The sequence below is a fragment of the Nothobranchius furzeri genome, chromosome 19, assembly GCF_043380555.1.
Source record: "Nothobranchius furzeri strain GRZ-AD chromosome 19, NfurGRZ-RIMD1, whole genome shotgun sequence".
Classification (NCBI taxonomy): Eukaryota; Metazoa; Chordata; class Actinopteri; order Cyprinodontiformes; family Nothobranchiidae; genus Nothobranchius; species Nothobranchius furzeri.
Window position 1 is genome coordinate 10282192 of NC_091759.1, and position 23152 is coordinate 10305343.

The 23152-nt window shown below is 42.1% G+C and overlaps 1 protein-coding gene across 2 annotated transcripts in view; it reads left to right on the plus strand.

Annotated features, from left to right (window-relative positions):
• The first annotated feature begins 812 nt into the window (after positions 1 to 812).
• LOC107394453 (semaphorin-6D) overlaps positions 813 to 23152 on the plus strand; it is a 285366-nt gene continuing 263026 nt past the window's right edge. For both annotated transcript variants that reach the window (XM_015973381.3, XM_015973382.3), the window contains exon 1: positions 813 to 1060. The gene's annotated coding sequence lies outside the window, so the exon portion shown is untranslated. The remainder of the gene's footprint in view (positions 1061 to 23152) is intronic.

A 23152-nucleotide genomic window follows, 5' to 3' on the forward strand; every position in this document is an offset into this window, starting at 1 on the left:
GAAGAACATGCAAACTCCACGCAGAAAGACCCCAGACCAAACCAGGATATGAACCCAGGACCTTCTTGCTGCAAGGCAACAGCGCTAACCACTGCACCACTGTGCAGCCCAAGACCAAACCAGTCACTCAGTTTTATTTTTTAACTGCTTTTCTTCAGTAGGGTTTTGGGCAGCAAGTCTCCAGCAGTCATTGGGCAAGAGGTGGGGAACACCCTTGATAGGACACCAATCCAAAACAGGGCCACACACTCATGGAGAAAATCCTTGAATTCACTTGGAGAACATGCATGCTCTGCACAGAGAGACTGCAGTCTGGATTCAAACTTGTGATGATCTCGCTGCAGAGTAACAGTGCTGCTAAATGCACCAGCGTGCAACCCCGAAAACTCATCAGCCAAATAAAAAAATCTCCAAAAATTAAATTTCTGCTGGTTTTGTTTCTGTGCAACTTCTAAATATCTCCCGTGAGCAGTTCTTCGTGCTTTCGCACTTAGTTAAAGACAAGAATGATGTGTTTTCATGAGGTAAACGAGGCATCAACTGCGTTCTTTAAAAAGGAGAAAAAAAGAAAGACAATTTGTTTTTTCAGTTTGTTGTCAGAACAGATTAATACAAGAATAATTTCTGAGCTAATTTGCTGCAATTTCATTTTTGCGTTCATTATAATTTATGTTCATACCAACCATTTAAATATGAATACCCTTTAAATTGAGGAAGTACCGGGTCTGAGCCTGTGATCCGGCTCTCTGATTGGCTCTAACCAATCTATTATGATAACGAGGAGGCGTGGCCTGGTGGCAGGAGACGGCGAGCGGCAGAGAAACGCCTCATTGTGTCGTTTTGACCCGGTCTGGACGCACCTCGCGCGGCTCCCTCTGTCTCCGCGAGCTCCTCTTGTTGGATTTACACTCTAAACTCTCGGCGCTGCCTGGGAGATCATTTTTCCTGCCGGGTTGGTTTTATTTTGGAAATATTAAGTGAAGCAGTTTGTGGATTAATGTTCCGGGGGTCCGGCTCCCTGCTGCTCTTTGCGGTTCTGTGAGGATGTGGAGGCGCAAAGGTGAGTTTTACATCTTTTTATCGCGTTTTCCTCTTCCGGAGTGCGCCTTTGTGCGTGCCCGTGCGCGCACGTGCATGTCCAAGTGTCCCCAGTTTGGCGGAGTGTGTGGTTTCTGTGGTGGCACGAGCTGCGTGTTTTCTTGAGTCTTTTGAAACGCGTGCGTCACCTCTGATTGACGGCTGTCAGTCAAGTTATCGTCGGGGCGCGCGAAGGCGTCGTCAGACAGCCGCGTCTCGCGCTGATTTCATCCCCTCCTCGCAATCATCATTTAACTTGATTCTGGTGTGTGTGTGTGTGTGTGTGTGTGTGTGTGTGTGTGTGTGTGTGTGTGTGTAAAACATTTCTCCTCCTTCCTCCTACGCCATTCTGTTAATGGTCCAGGACCCGCGAGCATCACCACGGAGCAGCTTGGGTGGGGGTCTTTTTCTTCCCTTTTGGTTCCAAAGGTTAATTTCTAGGTGTGTGTGTGTGCGCGCGCGCGCCCGTCTCAAACCTGGTCCCTTTTTCTCAGCAGAGGTGGTATTTGAGTCCTCTTGTTCTGGTTCCAGGTACCTGCCAGCGCGCAGCTGTAAGCAACGTTTAAGCTCATCAATGATTCATTTGCAGGGACTCTAGAATCCAAACCCATCAGGATTTGTCATCAAATTCTGTTGATCTGTAAGGGACGTTGAGCGTCTGTGAAGTGAAGCTCCCTGAGACCAACCTCTCTGTCAAGTATTTCACTTCAAAATAAAATTTGCAACAGTGATCAGGTGTTTGATTATGTTTAACGGATTGCTCCAAAGGGGGAACAACTCCAGACTCACTCACTCACTCAGGTTAATTGGGTGAGTCATTTTGGTCATGACTTGACCTGTTGTTGCTCCAGACAGCAGAAAAATGTTTCACCCAGATGCCACCTCACATCAAACAACTCATTTTCGTCCCACCAGCTGTTTAAAAATGTCTAAATATTCAAAAGAAAGCAGGAATGTTTTTTTTAGATTCTTATTTACTGGTTTCATCTCAAAGATCTTTAAAACTAAAACATGCAAATTGGAAATGGTATAACAAACAAGCCAACAACCCTCTTAATGAATAAATGGACAATATAATTCTGATAAATAATTAATTTAGTTTATAGCAGGTGTGGGGAACCCTGGTCTTCGAGGACCAGTATCCTGCAGGTCTTTACTCCAACAATTATGATTCAGTGGTTGATTCACCTGTTCAGCAACTCATCAGGCTCTGTAGAAGCCTTTTAATCACCTACTGATTGAAATCAGGTGTGTTGAAGCAGGGTTGAAACTAAAATATGCTGGAGAGCGGCCCTCGGTGGACCAGGGTTCCCCACCCCTGATTTATAGTGATCAATGAAGTGATGATGGAGGGCTGAGCTTGTTGGTTTGGGTATAATTAGAGGGGGGGTGTAGAATTCACCCATTCATGGTTTCTAATTATCTTTACTGAAAAGCTGTAGATTGTCATGTTTTTGTTAATGAAGTGACCAGAAATTCAAAATTAGTGTGAAATTTGCAATGAAAATGAAAGTTGGATTGTTTCCACCCGGTCCATTTTAGATGTGACACACTTTAAGCCTGATCATTTCACGAAAATAATTCAGTCATGCTATTCGTGTGTTTATCTATGTCAGGGATTCCCAAAGTGTGGTGTGCACGAGCTGCTGCTAGGGGGTGCGTGAGGTGAAAAGTGTAATGGCTGCTGAGCTCAGAGAAGTCTGTCAAAAGTCACCATTAGCGTAGCCAGAAACTCATTTGTGGGTGGGCCTAAGAAAATGTAAGTGGGCACAATAAACGTAATTGAAAACAAGTATATTTTGCATGTGTGTGTGTCCTCCGCACGTGACGTCTGATACATACATATATATATATATATATATATATATATATATATATATATATATATATATATATATATATATATATATATATATATATAATATATATATATATAAATATATATATATATATATATATATATATATATATTATATATGCCCTGATGTGGGGCTGGGGGGTGCGTCAACATGGTCGGGACATAGAAGGGGGTGCGCGGCTAAATAAGTTTGGGAACCACTGATCTATGTTATTGGCTCCTTCTCTGTGGCCTAGTGGTAGAGTGTCTGCCCTGGGACTGGGAGATTGGGGTTCAAATACCAAACACCATAACAGTGCCTCTCTGCTTGACACTCAGCTTTAATGGGCTGGATTCAGGAGTTAAACCACCAAATGGTTCCAGAGCGCGGCCACTGCTTCAGCCCACCGCTCACCACCGCGATGGGTCAAATGCGGAGATAAATTTCACCAGTTTGTGATGAATTAATGTGACTTTAAGCATATCTCTAACTTTGATGCTTCTAACATAACTTAATTGAGATTTGTAAATTACTAGCATTATTAGCACATGCTAGCTAGGTAGTTATTGACTAGTGGCCCTTAATAATAAAATCGCATAATTTGCTCGGTGAACCAGGCAAGCATTTTGATTCAACTGGTCTGGACTTTATAAATGCTACAAAAAAAGTCAGTAGTTCAAAATGAATGTACATTATCAGGATGAAGCCATTAGCTACACTTTCACTCCAACTTGTGGTGGAGTTTTCCCCAAAGTTTTACTTTTATGTGATCTTTAAAAGGCTCCACCTTAACTTTTAGCTTTGGTTTGTTTGGTGTACTGATCGAAGGGCAGCTGTGGCTACATTGTAGCTTATTGCATGCGTATGTAAGTTTCACAATGACTGTGGATGTGTGTGGGTCAATGACTGTAAAGTGCCCTGAGGGGTGTAGAGCCCTAGAATGCTCTGTATAAATACAGGCCATCTACCAACAGTAGTAAACAATTGGCCTGTATTTAGAAAGTGCATTAAGGTTCTACAACCCCCCAAGACACTTTACAACACAGTCATACACACCAACAGGTGGTCAGGCTACTGATAACCTCCTGGATAAGAACTTCTTTCATCGGTCCAAATGAAGCAAAGAAATGACAAATGCAAATTAGTCATCGCTCAACAGGTCAGCAGCTTTTTAAAGCAAAATTAATGCAAATCTACTTGAACAATAAAGACATCAGTAAGCAGAATCTTTGTTTTGACTGATTAAAACATCACCGTTTGAAAATCTAACAAATATTGAAAGTAATTACTTGAAGGCATTATGTTCTGCAGAAACCTTAATTTGTTTTACTATAAAATTTCACTTGTTTGTTCTGCAAACGCTTAATTTGTAAATGCATTTAAGTGATTTTTAATAGTATCATCATTTTGTGTCATCAATCCAAGTATTATGCAGAAGCTCTTCTAGGTTAAACATAAACTGGAGCTCTAGGATCCACTTATTTGCTGCTGTTTTATTGCTTAAATGTAAAACTTTAGCATAAACAATCTAAATTGTCCCTAATTGACATCTTTTGACCTCCCATTAACCAAAACACATACAGATTGATGGGTTTAAGAGGCAAGAGGGTAGCAGCTCTATTGGTTTGGTTTATTACTGCTCTGATATACACAAAAAAGCCAAACACAGCCATCATTCCAGGAAGGACACCCTTCAAGTAATTAATTGTCCATTATGAGCAGGATATTGAATTATTAATGTAAATACAGATGCCTTCTGGCATCAGTCACAGCGGAGCTGCCGAGGCCCGCGTCCGTTTGCAGAGACACTGCTGCATGTAGTAGGACGGACCGTAATCCTGTCATGAATTCAAACATGTTGATATATGTGGGAAGAGCTGGGATGTCGGGGAGGTTAAACACACGTTCACCACGGTTTTACAGGGAAAGTTACTGCCACTGTTATCAGATTTAAAAGCAGGATGTAAATGTTTATGAGCTGATTTTAGCCAGCTGAGAGTGATGTGAGGTCGAAACAAAAGACATGCCAGTCTCATAAAATAAAGTACGCTGCCTTAGGGACTCGCTGCAAGGGGGACCCTCGTAGATTTGTGAAATTAGTGACGAATTTGAAGGACAATGCATTCTGATTAACAACTCTCAAAGATGCCTAGGATTGTTTATTTTACTGGTGGACTGAAGAAACCGTTTTTTGAACCGACAGATGATGCTAATTTTCTTTTATTTTACCGATTAAAGGTGGGGCTAGGATGTTTTTTCCCTGTTTCCCATTGTAGATTTGACAAAATATCTCATAAATGGCGGGATGGATTTTAATCAAACTTGCAGAAAAACTTTTTTTTTTTTACATCAGAAACTGTTCTTTGAGCTCATGTATGTCAGATGAAACTTTTTTGGGGCTCAAAATGGCCTAGGAGCCCTGATAAAGGGACAAACAATGCCATAATAAAGCCCTAGAGTGGAAAGACTGGCTTTGAGTTGTACAGTACCCGGATAACTATGGTGTCTCCCTTACTTAGGCTCAGGCGTAGCAGAAATTCCATCAGTCATCAGCTCCAAATAGAAAACGCACAAATACAAAACGATCTGCACCCCACCCCCCGTCAACTAGCACCATGGCTGGAGAAAGTGTCGGGCAAATGCTGCAATAGGCAATCTATGATTTATGTGTCATTCATTTTAAATCTCGATATTCCCAGTTTATCCTGGAGCATCAAATACCTTGTTCTTTTCCTCTTGTCCAACGAGTTAGCATTAGCTTGGGCTAGCATTGGTAGTAGCTTGGACTAGCATTCTTTCGCAGATAGCATTACAGCCACCAACATTTATTTACTGCTGTTGTATTACTGCTGGTGGTGGTCGGAGGGACCGGTGGCGCCTGTGCTCGGCAGCCTCGCCTCTGTCGGTGCGCCCCAGGGCAGCTGTGGCTACATCGTAGCTCGTCACCATCAGTGTGTGGATGTGTGTGTGAATGGATGTATGATACACTGTAGTCTAAAGCGCTTTGGAGTCCTTACTCTGAGAGGCACTACACAAGTTTGGGTCATTTATTATTAAGTTGGGACATACACATTTAAGGTGGTATGTCTAAGTGCATGACTTGTTGCACTAACTTTTCTCAGAACGAAACATTTCTTTTTTGACCATTATAACGTAAAATTTTATACTTATACATGCATTATACTTTTGAAGATGACGCAGATACATTTTTTCTGAGCAAAGGACTCAAGTATCACTTGACTCAAAGAAGAGTCCAAGTCTATCTAGTCCAAAGTTAATGCTAAAGCTGTTTCAAACAAGCCAAGGCCATCTTAGTAGTTCCGCTCCATCACATCATCCCGCCAATCAAACTGTTAAAGCACCGTGATTGGCCCACCAAATCAATAGAGCGCTGTGATTGGTTCAGGCTCTAGACTGCTCAGTCCTGCTGAGGCTCCTGTAGGCTAGAATGTCTAGATTTCTAGGCTAAGACCTTTTAAGTGTCTTAAAAGTCCCATAGCCTTCACTAGAGATGATGGTTGAAAAATGTAAACAACAACAAAAATAAAACAAGCTGTTCTTAGTCTTGCGGCAGAACCCTCTTTGAAGGAGTCTTGGTTTTTGGCCTCATCAATACTCACTGAAGCCAGTTTTCATTTTCAAGTGCAGATTTTATTGACGGTGCACCAAAAGTTGAATAAACATCAAAGTCTTCTTCTAAGGAAGGATGTTTTTATTTGACCAACAAGTGCATTAAATGCCTCTGTCAGACCTTCACTAATAATCATCTGCTGGGTGATACACGCTGTCAGAACGGTTTTCATCAGAGCTGCTTTAAATGACTGGATTTATCCCATTTTTCCTCAAACATTTATCGTTGCTGGTTGTTAACGTGCTGTTTCATGGTATTTCCCCACTTAATTCATGTTATTTACTCTGTTAGAATGGAACCTTTGATGAGAACAAATCTAATTAGTAGATTATGTTGAAAAAGTGATTTTCACCGTTCACAAAGAGGTTTTTGTTTACATGCCATTTTGTTTCTAACATTAAAACGGTCCGTCTCCTGAAACAGGCATTCTGCTAATATATAAGCTTATTGTGTGAATTTTGGGTCAGTGATTAGAGATTCTTTAAGTGCAACATAAACCAGGATTGACACCAAAATCCACTTTTTTCCAACCCCCCCACCACCACCACCCATCCAGACACCCCTTCCTCCTTTATCGTCTAGACTTCGTGCTCCGTTTTTCAGCTCAGAGGTGTTGCATCCCATCCTGAGCCAGCAGCTGCTTGACGGAAATCAGAGAGCAGGGCAGCGGTGAGCAGCCAGCTGCCAGCTCACTGCTGCCCGCTCATTGTGCATGTTAACCTTGGGGTGCGTTTGGACACAATAACCTGCAATCCCTGGTGGGCGGGCGGTGAGAAGGAGGAAGCGGAGAGAATAATGTTATTCCAGTGCAGGAAGATTAGCCGCGTCGCTTTGAAAGCCTCCAAACTCCCGCATGTTATCGGCTATTATGTTCTCTGTGCAAATCTGTGCCGCGGGACTCGTCTTTTGTTCTAATCCCATGTTTGTGTGTGTGTGTATGCACATGTGTGTGTTGATGTAGCCATGATGGGCTACAGGGAAAGGGTTTAAATGGAAAATGGACAAGATCACTGTCAAACAATAACCTATTGTCTGATTTTATTTGTTTATTTCCTTACCATTCATCGAGGGGAAAACTTTACAAAAGTCAAGCTGACAACTGCTGTCAGACAGCCGGGCATCAAACTTTAATTCTATTAAATCATAATTCCATCATTTGAAGCCAAGTAGAAAACCACTATTTACAAGTAGAATATTGCTGAATGTGATTACTGCCTTTCTAATATAGCATTTTGTTTAATTTAGTGTCATTTAGGATTTATTGTACTTTTATTTATTTTGATTTGGTGTTTGTTCCCAAAAAACATCAAAAACACAGAAGCATAAGTTTCATGAGGGTCTCGTTGGATGTTTTTTCATTCCACATATTTTACAACTTCCATAGGGGAACCATCTTTAAAGTGCTGTCTCACATAGGTTGTCACGGTGTGAAAATTTAACCTCAGTTATTGTGACCAAAATGATCACGGTTTTCGGTATTATCGCGGTATTTTTTTAAACTTGTTACATTTTCAGACAACTAAATAAACCCTGTACATCAGGAAAATATTGTCCTCAGTTTGTCTAAATTTTGCCTAAAATTTGTTATTTTGTAATTATGTTTATTTGTTTAAATTTTTCCCCTTTAGTCTTTAAAATACCAATATTTGCCCATAACTTATTTTTTGTCTGTTTGTCATCATTTAAAAATTATTACATCAGATGACATCAGATGTCATCAGGCAGTAATCATTGTTAAATTCATAATTATTCTCTTTAGCTAAAACGCTAACGTTGGCTTGCCTTGCGTTGACTGTAGAGTTGTGGGTGATGGTCACGCAGATGTGTCATGAGATTTGAAGCGTTGCTGCCTTTCAGACACTTTTTCTGCACGTGCTGCAAACAGGATAGCCGTCTACTATCAACTGTCCCTCAGCATTCTTCAAATATCCAAAAGATGCCCGTACTTCCCACTTTGTCTTCTTTGAGGGATAAAAAATGTCCTCCTGAGTGCTGCCGTCTCCTCCTTTGGCCATTATTTCAGCTTTAGCTTCAAGAATGTTTTGGTTGTAAACAACAAAGCGCGCATGTGCCTCTGGCAACTTCAGCAGATGATACGGTGGCTGGTAAGGGTCACCGCGCCTACACCGCAGCCACGGTAATCCACCAAAATAATATATATTTTTTAAAAAACAAGACGGTTATTACTGTCAACTTTTTTTACCGACAACCCTAGTCTCACGCTACAATGTGTGACAGTTCTGTTCCTGTTGCATACATTGTAAGAGGGGTGATGGCTTTCTCTCCAGGCTGAAATAGGTCAGATCACACTAGGGCTGCTTAATTATGGGAGAAACGATCAGATTTAGAATCATCTTTGCCTATAGTGAACATCATTATTGCTTAAGGTAAGAAATTCTGCATTTCTTTTTCAGCCCAAAAACAAAAACAAAATAACCCCATCAAGTGACATCCAAAAAGGTAAAATGTCAACCTACAGGGCCCTTAAGATCATATGTTATCTGTGTTCCCCATGCAATTCTTAAAACCTCTGTAGTGGTTTTATTTAGACATTTCAGCACAATATATTGTTTAAAAAAAGATTTGAAATAAGAGGTTTTCACCTAAAAATGCTAGTTTACATTTTAGGGACACTGCAGACACTGATTTATATCAGTAGATGTCAGAGCTGTGGTTATTCAAACCTAGGGGTAACATTTTGTTTAGTTATTTCTATAATATGAACTTTTTAATAAATTAGGTCTTTTTAGGTTAAGAGTCAAATTATTTTTGGAACGACATTAATTTGAAAACGCATGTAGACCACCTAAGCACAGTTATACTTCATTGGCGAGTCACATGAACAAAACACGGCTTTTAAGTTCTGAAAGGATCTGCTTTAGAAGCCTAGATGTCAAAGCAGATGATCATGTAGAGGAGGGGTTCCCAAACTGGGGGTAAAATTACAGGGGGTCCCCACAATTTTTTCTTTGCTGAGATTGTGAGGTTAGCAAGAATTTATTTGTAAAAATTACATTTATAAACTCCCAATAACACAGCCTACATTCTAATCAGAGCTCCGTATATAATTTATAACTGTGTGTCTGTATAAAGATGGTAAATGATCACATTTAATGTGTGTACGCATGTATGAGTTGGGGGTCCTGGCTTGTCTTGGACATGAGCAAGGGGGTCCTCAAAAAAAAAACTGAGAACCCCTTATGTAGAGGATTGTAAATAAAGCAGGTATATTTTACTTTGTGTCATATGTCGCCAGTTTGTTTTGCCCTCGTTCTGCAATGTTCTGCTAACACTGTCTCAAGACGATAGAAATGTAGTCTCAAAGAGTAATTTATTCTGGAGGCCCGGCAAAATAAAAGCACGCTTGTGTAAAATAAAAGCACACTTGTGCAGAATGTAACTAAATAATTGTAACTGTAATTTTTAGTTTAATATGTGACTGTTTGGGTTTAACGTTGAATAAATGTGTAGCTCGTGACTCATTTGTTTCAAGTGTGGGGATCTTTAAAATCACCAGGTGGAGACGGTGGAAGGTTTTGGGCATGATTGTATGAAACTGAATGTGGTTGTTTCTACCAGCCTGTCTGACTTTATACAAGGTTAAATGAAACTGATGCTTTTATTGATTGCTTTTCAGGTAACTGGACATGTGAATCTAATATGTTGCAGATCACTTATATTTCACAAAATTCAGAATTGCAAAGAAACAACAAACGATGTTTAGTGCTGGAGGATTTTCGTGGTTTAATACGCCGTCATTGTCTCATTGAGGTTTGAAGCGTTGCTCAGCTTTGTCTTAGAAAAGTGAGCTGAAGTGGTTCGTTCTAAGAAATAAGCTTAAAACGAACTGCACTTACCTGCTTTTGTTGGAAAGAGTTACATAAACGCCTAGCTCATGGCTGAAACGGGTGTTGGGGAATTTAAAGATGCTGCTTTTGAGTTTATTACTTCAGAGTTCAGTTTTGTTTTTCTTGTTCAGGAAAGTTGGATCAGGTTTAAACTCCAGTCAGGTTTGGAGTCCGCTTAAGATGACACTAGATTGATTTCCCTTTGTGAGGTGAATTAAAAATGGCCGCCTTTCTCATGGTTTCTCCACCGATATCCACAGTTTTACATCCTCATCCATAGTTACACTTTTATCCAAACAACAAAGCAATAATCCGACTGCTGGCTACTGAAACGTGACATTCAGTGGGTTGTTCTTGTAAACGACCTTCCAGGGTTTGCGAGCGGAGTCGGATGAGTAACAGGTGTGTTAGAGGGAGGTATTTCTGATCCGTATCAGTGCTGGCGGCCGACAGGCAGTGTGTGGCCTGAGCTGGTCCGGCGAATCAGGCGTGAAGGCTGACTCGCTACCTTAATCGGCCTGAAAATACGACTTGGGTCCTGAGGCCTGAGCTTTACTGTCGAGCCTCCTGCCATAATATAAGACTGTAATTGTATTCGACGCTGCCTCTGACAGATAAAGTGCTTCCATTACAGAGGCCTTGGGTGCTGTCTTTGTGCTTTAGCTGCTAAACAGCTTTTGTGTTGCTGAACTCTTGTTTGATTGGCTGTTTTCAACACTTTTTGTTAGTAAATTGGCTCCAAACAAGCACTTCCAAGAAAAAGAAGATTTGGTGTGTTTGTTTAAAAGGATGGGCTTCCCCATTTGGATACCCGTCAATGATGTATGCAAATTATTCTTGGGCCTCTGATTAGATTAGGATTAGGATTTACTATCACTTTACATTATTTAAATGATTGGAAGTCATGGAACATTTAACGTGGAACATTTACCAAAGGTGTAGTTTGATGAATCCTGTTTTACAACAAAATAGATCATTTCAACTTTTTGTTCACTTTCACAAATTTTAGAGCAGCAATCCAGTTTCCCCCTTTCAGGAATTATGTATGAATATAATTATACATTTGTAAAGGTGAAAGTCTTACCCAGTACTGTTGTATAAAAGGCAAAACGTCCTTTGTTCTTCTTTGCTAGTCCCGCCCCATCCAGTAGAACCTCCGTGTAATTTGAATTACGCCGTGCGTAGCATTAGCCAATAGCGCTAGGTATCCACTGACTTACAGATGTCAATCACAAGAGTGTGGATGTGCATTTTTAGATGTGATTTATTTTTGTATATATGGACAAATAAGTCATTAAAGATGTGGAACTCTTGTTTAATCAATACATTTGCAGTGGTCTCTAGTAGGAAAGAATGCCTTGTAAGTCGTTCTCTGGGGGAAACAAAGCTCTGGTGAAACAGTCACAGGAAGTAGAAAATTTCCATATCGGAGGAAAACTTCCAAGAGCAGGATTGGGCAGGCCTCTGATTGGATAACACTACCTCTGCCTCAGTTTTCTATGAAACGTGAATGTTTTATCTCTACAAATAACACAAGACTGGAGGAGTTCTGCTGTGCTGTGGAGTTGTTATTGCTACTAGTTAGCGTCTACTAACAAAGATATTTTCTGCCGATTCCTAAGACGGCAACAGCCTTCCCCATCATGAGCCCAGCTGGGTGAGCCCATGACTGTTAAGTGACAGTATGACATAAATCTGGTTTTTCAAATCTCAAACGTCTTTTTTTTCTTTCAGAAGCTAATACAGGAGATGGGTGTAGGAGACTATTTTCATGTTCAGCCTGCATGAAAAACTCAGTGACCTATTCTAATCAGAAATAATTATTTAAAAAAAAAAGGGTTTTCAGTGCTCCACACCTTTAAAATGCTCCACAATAACAGGGCCGTTGAAGTTGCAACACATTGGTGAAGCACACGGGTCTGCTCAGGGTGGAGCAGCAAAACTTATATAACCGTGGCTAGCCAGCTGTTACCCCAAAATTCCACCATCTCTGCTCCGCTCCGGCACGAACTCCGCAGCAAAAAGGGTCCCGTTGTAGTCAGTCAGAGCTGTTCCACTACTGCGGCCGTGCGGCGCAGTCCACCGTTCCGCCGTCCGGCAAAAATAGGATCGATTCGATTTTTGCCGGACGCCGGAGCACCTCCGCAGTAAATGGACAGAAATCACAACCGCCCAACAGGAAAGGGAGCAAGCACAACTTCCGTTATTTCACAATAAATCGATAAACAAAAAGCTTTTTTTGTTTCATATGCACAGGTTTAACAACTTTTAACAACTATCAATGGTGGTTGAACTTTAAATGCACAAAAATAAGCCATAAATACAGTTTCTACTGTCAAAGTAGTCACCTTTGTTGGTCCAAATACTGCTGATCTCTCAACACAAATGATGGGCAGATTAAACAGTTCATTTCGATGCTTCTCCCACACAACGGGTGTTTGGATCTAACTTCCGCGTTTATTGCTTGGATTGTATCGCAAGATCTCGAAAATCCCGCGCATGCTTGTTTGCCCACCTCAGGTCTCCGCACCGGGGCGGAGCCGTTGTAGAGCTCGCGGAAGCGAGCGTCAGCGGAAAGCGGGGGCTCAGCGGAGATGGTGGAATTTTGGGGTTAGCGTGGCATGCTAACTGAAAAAACGCTCATGTGCCCTGGGGGGGACATTACAGAAGATCACTAAGTGGTCCAGAGTGTGCTAACAATGTCTCCCACACACCATTACACCAACAGCAGCCTGAACTGTTGATACAAGGCAGAATAAAAGTTATTTACTAGGAAAAACCACATGCTTGAAATAATGGATTGACTAGTACTGCTATAAATGATATTTAATTCCGAGGCTTCGTTTATTGTCTACACTCACAGATCTGTTCGCCACTAAATTGTAGCTAATCTAATTTATTTCACTTTGTTTTTGGCAGACCTCTTCTCACTGTCTTAAGAGAATGAAAACCGTAGGATGGAAATGGCTGCCACTCGTCTGGAAATGGGCCAGACTGTATTTGTTATATGTCTGTTGCATCAGGTTTGCTCCAAGTTGTGTTTTCCAGTGAAGCGTTGGATCTAGCAGCTGTTTTCTCGTTTGAATTGAGAGCGCTTTGATGCCGGTCGATGAACAGCGGCAGATGGAAGATGGTAATTTGCAACTGTAAATTACATAGTTGTTTGGTGTAAATGAAAATTTCCTTTGTTCCTTTTTAAAATTTGTATTTACACTCGGACTGCGTGGCTTAAACTGTAGTCGTGGATACAAACGGCTGCATTTCATTCACTTATAATGTGGCATTTAGGCTGGATAAGAGACAAATGGTGAAAGGCTGGTGATGTTGGCTTCTGAGCCAGTTTTCCATTAAACTTCATGTTAAATATTTGGATTTTAGCAGCTGTGACATGTATCATGTAGACGGGGTCAGCTTTGAGATGTAGCTTTGTGTCTGACGGTTAAAACCTGGTTTCAGTAGTTTGACTTGTTAGAGGATCACCTCCATTCTCCAGTGACTTAACACACACACGCACACGCACACGCACACACACTGAGTTAATCATCTAACAGCTCATTAGTGTTTGAGGCTCTGGAGATTTCGGACCTTCTTCCCAATTAAACTTTCCACGTTAATCCTGCTATTTTCTCCCACAGCCTCATCATCTTTACTCTTGTTTATCACCTGCATATGTTTATAATCGCATATTGTAGATTGTACACAAATATTATATAAATCTGCCTTATTTAGCAAAGTAAACATTGCTTTTCCAGAAGCTTGACCTTATTCTTGCCCCTTCCAGCACCATTCCTCATCCCTTTTTAAAGATGCAGACATTTACTCTTTTTTTTTCGTGCCTTTTTATCCATTTTTTTAAGCACAATTGACCTTGTTTTGTTCAAAATCACGTTTTTCTTCATTATGTAAACGCTTTGCATGCATTTGAAGTAAACTTTGTAGGTTGCTTCTTTGGCATCTTGTTCACTCTGCCCTAGTTTTTCTGTTAATTTCAGCTGTTTTCCGTGTCGTCCTGCTTTAACCTGCAGTGACTTTGCTGATTTTACTCGCTCGGTAGATGAATGCATGGATACTTGTCTCTTTATATGAATGCCCCTGTCTGCTGAAAGCCTCCCACTAAGAGGACTATTGTGCACGCTCACTCTTTAACTTTGTTATTTATGTAATTATCTTGGCTCAGTTTACAATATCAAGTCTGCTTTTAACTCCTAATGTATTTGCTGTACAGCAGCACTCTTTCCCCTAAATATCTGTTACATTTATACACTTATGAGGCCAATTTCACGTCTAACTGAGGTTTTTCCCACTTTTCTTGCTTCCTGTTGTCAGATGTTTGGTCATTATTCTGCCTGTAATTGCAAGAGTTGCACTTGTAATAAGTGTTTTCTTTTTGCATCATTGGAGGCAAAGCTTACCAAATTGGAAGCAGAGTTGTGCAGCAGAGAAAATAACCCCATTAGCTGCAGTAACAAGTCAGCCCCCAGTAGCTAAAGCAGAGTGACTTGGTTCAGAGTCCCCCAGCAAGGCTCCAGCAGTCAGGAGGTCAGACAGGAGGCCAAGCAAAAGCTTCTTTAAGTCATATTTCTTGTATTTTTTACTCTGAAAATCCTGAAACATGAGGCATTTTGATTTTCTGAAGCATTGGATCATTATTAAGCAGTACATTCTAACCGTAATGGCATTTCATGCTAATGTGTGATAATTAAACCTTTCCTTAATGGGTTATCTAACTGGAAATATGGTTTCCAACGAAGAAGTTGAATAGAAGAGTCTAATTAGTCTTTCGAATGATTGACTTGTTTGTAAACAAGACGTAAAGTTTTTATGTAATGTTTAATACAGAAAAATCCTCTCTTTTAGGCATCTGGCACTAATGATTTTTATTGTTTCACCTCATTTTTGTTTCCTGTACTTTCCCAACAAGTTGGTGACTCCACATCTTCGTGCTCACAGGTTTATCTTTGGATCCTGGTGCACAACAAATGTCAGTGTGGAAAATGTTCACAAGAACGTCTCAGCCACGTCTCAGCGCTATGATCGTTTGTTGTGTTTAATTTTCCACCAACTACAGCACGGCGCTGCAATTTTGTGAATCAGTTCTACTCTGTTGGAATGAGCTGTCCCTTACTCACCCTCTCCATTCATTTAACTTCATTTATCTACTTTCTGTGACAAATACAGTTTCATGGTGATGTATGTTGTTTTGGGGAAACTGCCGATGGTTTTCAGAAGCACAAAAACATCCTGTAGGTAGTTTTAGTGTACTATAAATTGACTAAAGGTTTTAATTGTGAAAGTTGTTTGGAAAACTTCAAATTCCTTGGAAACCGCTGCTGAATACTGCTTTACTTAAGTTTGGCATGTTATGAGAAGACCAACCCTCAACGATAACTGACTCTTTTGCTCAAGTTAACTGCAGCTATAATGTAACCATGACCATGTTGTGCAGAAATATTGGGTCCTGTGCAGAGCTCGAGCCAAACACAGCCGTCAAGCGGAGCTCAGTGACAATTCCTTAAGAGTGAGAGGTTGGGATCACCTTCAATACAACACTGTAAGCTTTGGGGGGTGTTGAGATGGATAATTTCTCGGGCTCCCCCGTGTTTGTCAGTTGATGGCTTCCGGGAGAGCCCATGAACCTTTTGGTCTTGAAACCCTGGTCCTGTGTGACTTAGAGTTTCTGAATGTCGGCTTGTTTAAAATACAGTCCAGGGGTCTCATTTCTAAAACTTTGCATAGAATCCTTACTAAAACCGTACTTAAGCTCAGCAAAAAAAAAAGTAGCGTACTTATGCCAAGTAGGTTTGTGACCTATAAAACATGAAGTACGCACAGCTGCACGTAATCTCTGCTTTATAAATCAGAAACTATCTAGAATGGTTCTCAGGTGTTTCTGAATCACATCCCGCCCTCAACACGCCCACTTTCTGCCATAAATGGTCAATGCAAAGTGCCTTGTGGATCTCATGCATATACATAAGCCGGCTCGTTGCAGCATTCCACCATTAACGATGGCGACTGCAGATCAAGGAAGCTCAATTTCATCGAAGCAGAAGTTGAGGTACTTGTGGGTGAGGCGGACAGTGAAAGGAAGTGCTTTTGCAAAACAAATGAGAGAAAATCCACGGAGTGGCACAGCGCTGCTGAAGCCGTCAATGCAGCGAGTTCTTCAGAGAGATGTATGGCGGAAATTAACAAATGGTCCGATCTGAAGGTGGAGGCAAAAAAAAAAGATGTTTTGCCACCGCCAGAGTGTATGGCATCTCTGATCTCCCACTCATAATTGTATCCTTCTCAGCAGCAGCGCTGCAGGTGCTCTCCATGTCCAAAATGTGTGTAAGCCAGGTCATTGGTCAACTTAAGTTGTGCATTTTTCCGCTACGTTCTCTTTTCTAAATCCCAAAGTTTGCGTGGAAAGTTGCTTACAGTTTTCCGACCCCGTTCTGTGCGTAAGCAAGCTTGATAAACGAGGCCCCAGGTCAAAAATGCCTATTGGTTACTTTTCTATTTTGATATAGCAACAATGATTTATTTAATCTTTGACAACAATTTGGTACAAATATGTGCGAGATTTTTAAAGATTTGATTCTGCGACTGTTGGAAACAAAGCTTGGAAAGACGGTGTTAACATTTAAATACGGACATTTCCATCAAGAAACTGAAGCTTGTTTGCTTTTGTTTCCTCCTCTACAGTTAATAAAGAAGTTTAGCTTCTGTGTTCCAGGCTCTCTGTTCAGTGTTTGCTGATCCATTCATGTTTTACTTCAGTCATAAATCTGCTCCTCTGAGCTCCAAACATCTGAGCGAACAATGACTTTGTTTCCGTCTCACAGCTTTCTGTCTTTGTTAATCTGTTTTCGCCTCAGGTTATCAAAGTGTGTGTGTGTGTGTGTGTGTGTGTGTGTGTGTGTGTGTGTGTGTGTGTGTGTGTGTGTGTGTGTGTGTGTGTGTGTGTGTGTGTGTGTGTGTGTGTGTGTGTGTGTGTGTGTGTGTGTGTGTGTGTGTGTGTGTGTGTGTGTGTGTGTGTGTGTGTGTGTGTGTGTGTGTGTGTGTGTGTGTGTGTGTGTGTGTGTGTGTGTGTGTGTGTGTGTGTGTGTGTGTGTGTGTGTGTGTGTGTGTGTGTGTGTGTGTGTGTGTGTGTGCTAAATTATGCATGAGTGCTAATCAACACCCGCATAACACATTTATGGTCACATGTAGGGCTGCTCGATTATGGCAAAAATAATAATCACGATTATGGTGACTGAAATTGAGATCACGATTATTTAGGACGATTTTTCAATTTATGTTGATTTTATTTGTTTTTATTCAGTCATAAAATTGCTCAGGGGACAATCAGGACCAAAATAAGAAACAAGATGATCACTAAAATAACTCCTGATTCCCAGGATAAAAAGACCAATATACTTATAGCTCATAGTCTATGACCCAAGGGCTATAGACCTTGGTTTAACTCATGTAAGTCTAACCAGTACAGACCCAAATACCAATATCTTGCAAATACTGACAGCAAGAATTATAAAGTGGCATTTATAACAAATAAATGCAAATAAATTGATGTTCACAAAATGTTGCATAACATTTATTGAGTCGTGTCAAGGTGCTGTAGCACTGTGTCCTCAGAGAGATTAGTTATCAGCGTGAGGAACTTATTTCTACCTTATTTATAAACTATTTATTTACAGGCCCATCAGTTAATGTAATAATTGTCCCGACCACAGCTGCACCCCCCACCCCCCAACCCCGGTCTCACAGCAATCGGGCAAGCTGCACGTGTGTTTAGCACGCCGCACGCGCACATTTAGCTGTTTTTAGCTGCTCAGGAGACCGCAGGTGCGGTGTGTGTGTCACTCACTCTGGTTAATCCAACAAGGAGCCGGCTCCGAGAGCTGTCTTTAGCGACCGACACATCACTGCATCATTCCCTTTCCTAATGTTGTGAAGAACGGTCCGGAGCGCAGGTGGAGTGTTTAGCTAACCTGCAGGAAATGTCAACGACAGTTATCCAGAAAGTAGCTAAGGGTTACCAGAGATGTTTCTGAGATGTTCGCTAGGTACTTTTAGGATTAAAAAGTCAAGAAGGGGGTCTGAAAAGCTGCTAGAAATAGCGTCAAAGTCGCTAAGTTGGCAACACTGTGGAGGAGCGCTTCATTTGCAACTTAGGGCAGCGCAAGCGGGAGGAGCAAATAATCGGCTTGTTATGTTTTTTATAATCGTTCAAAACTCAGATCGTAATCGTGATTAAAATTCGATTAATTGAGCAGCCCTAGTCACATGCATATTTTACAGTAAAGCAGCAGTTCAACGTGCTGATCCCCTTGTGGGAGGTATAGAGTATATATGTGATATTATTCAGTGGATTAAATGCTTCTGACCTGATTTGTGCTGCTTCACTGTGAATAATGTGGAACATTAGGGCTACAAAAGAGGGAGACATGTTTCAGCTGGTATATACACAATCTATGTGAACAAACTTTTCTCATTTTTGAGTTTAATAAAAAACCAATCATCATCATACCACAGTTATTTTATTCCTCCCAGATCGGCTAAATCAACCTGCTTGAATCAAAAATCAACCTTTCTTAAATGTTTCAAGGAATAGCTGGACATTCTTGAAATAGTACGTTTGAAGTCCCACCCTCCTCACATAGATGTGTTGAGGGTCTGACCTCATGAGGAAATTACTATGCAGTGATTTTCTCCAAAATGACTGTGCTTAAATTGCTCTGGAAAGCAAATAATCACATCAGCGCCAAGAAACTTCATTTCCCATGATGCTTTGCACACGGAAGCATTGGGTGATGTTACCGCCTAATACCAGAAACACGATCTGCGGGAGGCGGGAGCTTGGAGCTTTCCCGCGACTTCAAAGACTATAAATCATGAATGAGACAAAGAAACCTCGTTCTTTTGCCCAGGATACCTGGCGGTAAGGACACGCTTGTCGAACGCTCCGTCAACTTGAGCACGCGGAAGCTCTAAGTGCCAAGTTGAGCCCACGGAACTGCTGGAAACTAAACTGCAAGCCCATCAGATCTGCTCGTTTCTGCTCCCCTCCAGCTGATGTTTGACGACACAGAACTGCGGAGCCCGTGGAGAAACACTCGTGAACGCCAAACAACGGAGAAAGCATCAAACCGACGGATGACGCTGGAAACTGCGGAGAAAAACGGAGAACCGTCAAGTCATAACAGCGGGGGACGCCTTGCTGCTTTGGTGATCAGGAAACTCATTTTTTTCTCTCCTTTTCTTCTCCCGTTTCCTCTATAGTCCAGAATAAGCAATAAACCGCGTCTATTGCTTAAAAAGTAGCTTCGTGTTTTCCTCTTTCGTCCCAAACACGTCCGTCGGGTCATTTTGAAAGAATAAACTGCTTATTGATCATTGTTTGGTATCTTAAAATGGTTTCTGTCATGGCCAGGCTGAAACTAAAAGATATTAATTTGTGATTAATCTTTTGTGTTGTTTCATGATCTTTTGAAATGTTTTGAGTGATTTAAGGTTAAGTTACTACTGATTCTAAGTGCTTTGGAAGTTAAAGTGCAAGTTGCCACCCACACTTTAGCCAGACAAAGGGGTCAGCCATCTTGTATTCAAGACTCCATTTTGAATCCATACACACGCACACACACACACACACACACACATACACACTACTCCTTTGTGAGAACAAAGGACCCCATTCATACATCCTCCATCACATGCAAACACATCCATCTTCAATCATATCACATGGTTATTATTACCCTATTCCACTGTTTATTCATTTGACAAATTGTTAATTAAATGTTATAAAATTCAGATTTTTGTGTCCAGTAGCTTTGTTGTGTCGAAGAGAAGTCTCTGCTCCAAGGATTCTACGAACTTCAAGAAAGACTGATAAGAGTTTTGGATTCAATTTTTCCCCGGAAAAAGGGGAATGGTGCCCCGTATATCTAAGAATATCTTAATTAATTAATAAATCAGTAAATATTTACATATTTACAGAATTTATTGAAGAATCCAAAAGTAAGTTAACGCTTACGAATTGTTCGCTCCTAATAACCCCAACATTTTATTGGTGCCCCGTGTGAGGCTTGGATACACAGAGATTTCTATCCGGCACAAACAAACAAATAAATCCAAAGAGCTTGAATTAAAAATAATCCGTTGTTCAGCCTTGAACCAGCAACAGAGTGGTGCTGATTTCGCTGAGCAGGAAGCTGCATCGAACTCTCACCAGTAACTCAGTGCTTCTTTAAAGGTGCAACGTGTAAATTAATTCTGGTTGACCTTTTAGGTTAAAATTCAGCTTTTCCTTAAAGGTGCAACGTGTAATTAATTCTGGCTAACCTTTTAGGTTAAAATTCAGCTTTTCCTTAAAGGCGCAACGTGTAATTAATTCTGGCTAACCTTTTAGGTTAAAATTCAGTTTTTCCTTAAAGGTGCAACGTGTAATTAATTCTGGCTAACCTTTTAGGTTAAAATTCAGTTCCTCATTAAAGGTGCAGCGTGTAAGTAATTCTGACTAACCCTTTTAGGCTAAAATTAACTGCTAATTTAGCGACTTTAACTCACAGTGGCTATTATAACTAACTGAAACCTTCACTCAAAGACTGATAACACCTTGTTTGCTAATATTCTGAAGGAATAACTAGCATATTTAACACTGCAAGTGTTGTAAGACGTTGCTACGGCAACGCACCAGCTTTTGCTAAAATACTGAAAGGAATAGTATTTTAAGCGTCAGTCACGGCATTCCGTGCAATCTTAAAACGCTAAAACCTGTGCGCACAAAGGTTAATTTAGTGTTTTTCTGCTACAAAGCTAGCAGTTGCTGCCAAAGGTGCAGCCTTGAGCTATCTGCAGAAGCTCTACTAGGCTATTTTGGTTCGGTTGTTAAAAATGGAGGGACAGAGTAGTGAACTGACCAACTCCCAGCAACCAGGTGGCGCTGCGGCCCACGACTATGAACCTGGCCTACTTTCTGGACAAATATTGTCCAAACTGGTCGCGGTTGCTCGAGAACCCGACTACCCTTCTAGGGATTTCACTGAAGAACAGCGTAGCGACGAGCTAGACGCTGTAATCGATCAAATAGAAAACCCGGATGGTACAAAACCAATCCAGGTTCACTTAGCTAAGTTAGCCCTGATCCTCTATCAGAGAGGACTCCAACGTGGTCAGAAGATCATGAACCTCCAGAGTATGCTAGCTGAAAAACAGCGAAATGGAAGGCTGATCGAGGAAGACGACACCCGCACCGATTCTGGGGAAGATGGGGAGGAGACCCCGCCCCCCTCTGCTGATGACAACAGACAGTGGGAAGGGGGGAAACACCATGACTCTCTGGACGGACGCACGCCGCAGGGGAGAGATGAAGCTTATCTGTCCCAACCTTCGGCCCCGTTCCCTACACACACTATAGGGCATTCAGGACCACCTAGGGGCCGAGGGCAATTCGCCCTCGAACCCCAGGTTGGACCACCACCCTCATCTTCACGGCCTTCTCAATCAGTGAGAAGTCGACCAGCTGAGCGGCACCTCTATTTAGACCGCTCCCCCAGTCCACGAAGGGTGCAAGGTGCCGATTGGGGTTATGCACCCCAAGCTGCACCTCAACCATCCACCCATCCTAGCTACTCCGGTATTCGGCATGCCGATAACCAGCTGCAGGACAAAGCATCATACGCCAGTCCGTACCCGGACAGTGCGTATTACGCAGAAGCCCCAGTTGAAAGACGCAGGCTGCACTACGCAGACGTGCCCCGGGAGGAGGACCTCCCAAGACACCCACGTGACGTGCCAGCAGCCCGCCACAGCATGCCGAACCCCGATTTGGGCCCCAGGAGTCAACATTGGGAGCCCAGAGCACACCAGCGATATCCAGCGCCCTCTGAGACAGACCGTGGGTCAGAGTCAGAGGATGACGCGCCGTACCGTGAGTCAGGGCTCCGTGTACGTCAAATTGAATCGCTAGCTAAAGACATAGAACGCTTTGATCCTAACACCAATGAATCCAACGTCGACGATTATCTCAGGGAGATAGAACGTTGTCTGCTTGATCTTCCAGCACCCTCTTCAAGGGAAAAGCTCAAGCTAATTTGGAAAACCACATCTAGAACGGTGCACGGTTTCATGGAAACTCTACCACCTGACATTCGTGATCGGTACTCCTCGCTCTGCCGAGCGTTGAGAGATGAATACGCCACGTATGCAGACTCTGCGTCAGCTACAATGGGGGCCTTCTCCATCAAACACGGGAGGAACGAACCCCCCAGAGAGTATTATCGCCGACTCAAAAGTGCTTATTTCCAAGGTCGAAACGGCCCTGGGCTCGAGGAAGACCCTGCCTTCAGATCCCTGTTCATTCACAACCTGCACGAGTGTGTTCGCTCCGAAGTCTCAATGTATTGTCGGATGAAAAAACTGACAACTCAGGAGATTAGGAGATACGCTCAACAGGCTTGGGAAGCCGGCGGAAAGCCCCAAAAGCCTGACGCACATCACCGCGTCATGCACCTAGCTCCCGACACCGAGCCGCGTTTGGAGCTCGAAGGCACAGAAGCTCCACCCACTAAGCCAAAATCTGCTAAACCTAGACCTGTTAAACCGCGAGAGCAGTCCCAATCTCCTCAACAGGGGAAGGGGGGTGCTGATTGGCCGCCTAGGTCTGGACAATCAGACAGGAAGTGGCCCAACCAAAACCAACGGCAGGCAGGTCGGAACAGTGGAAGGTTTAAGGAGCGCCGCCCACAGGTAGGTCCCGAACACAAGTCCGC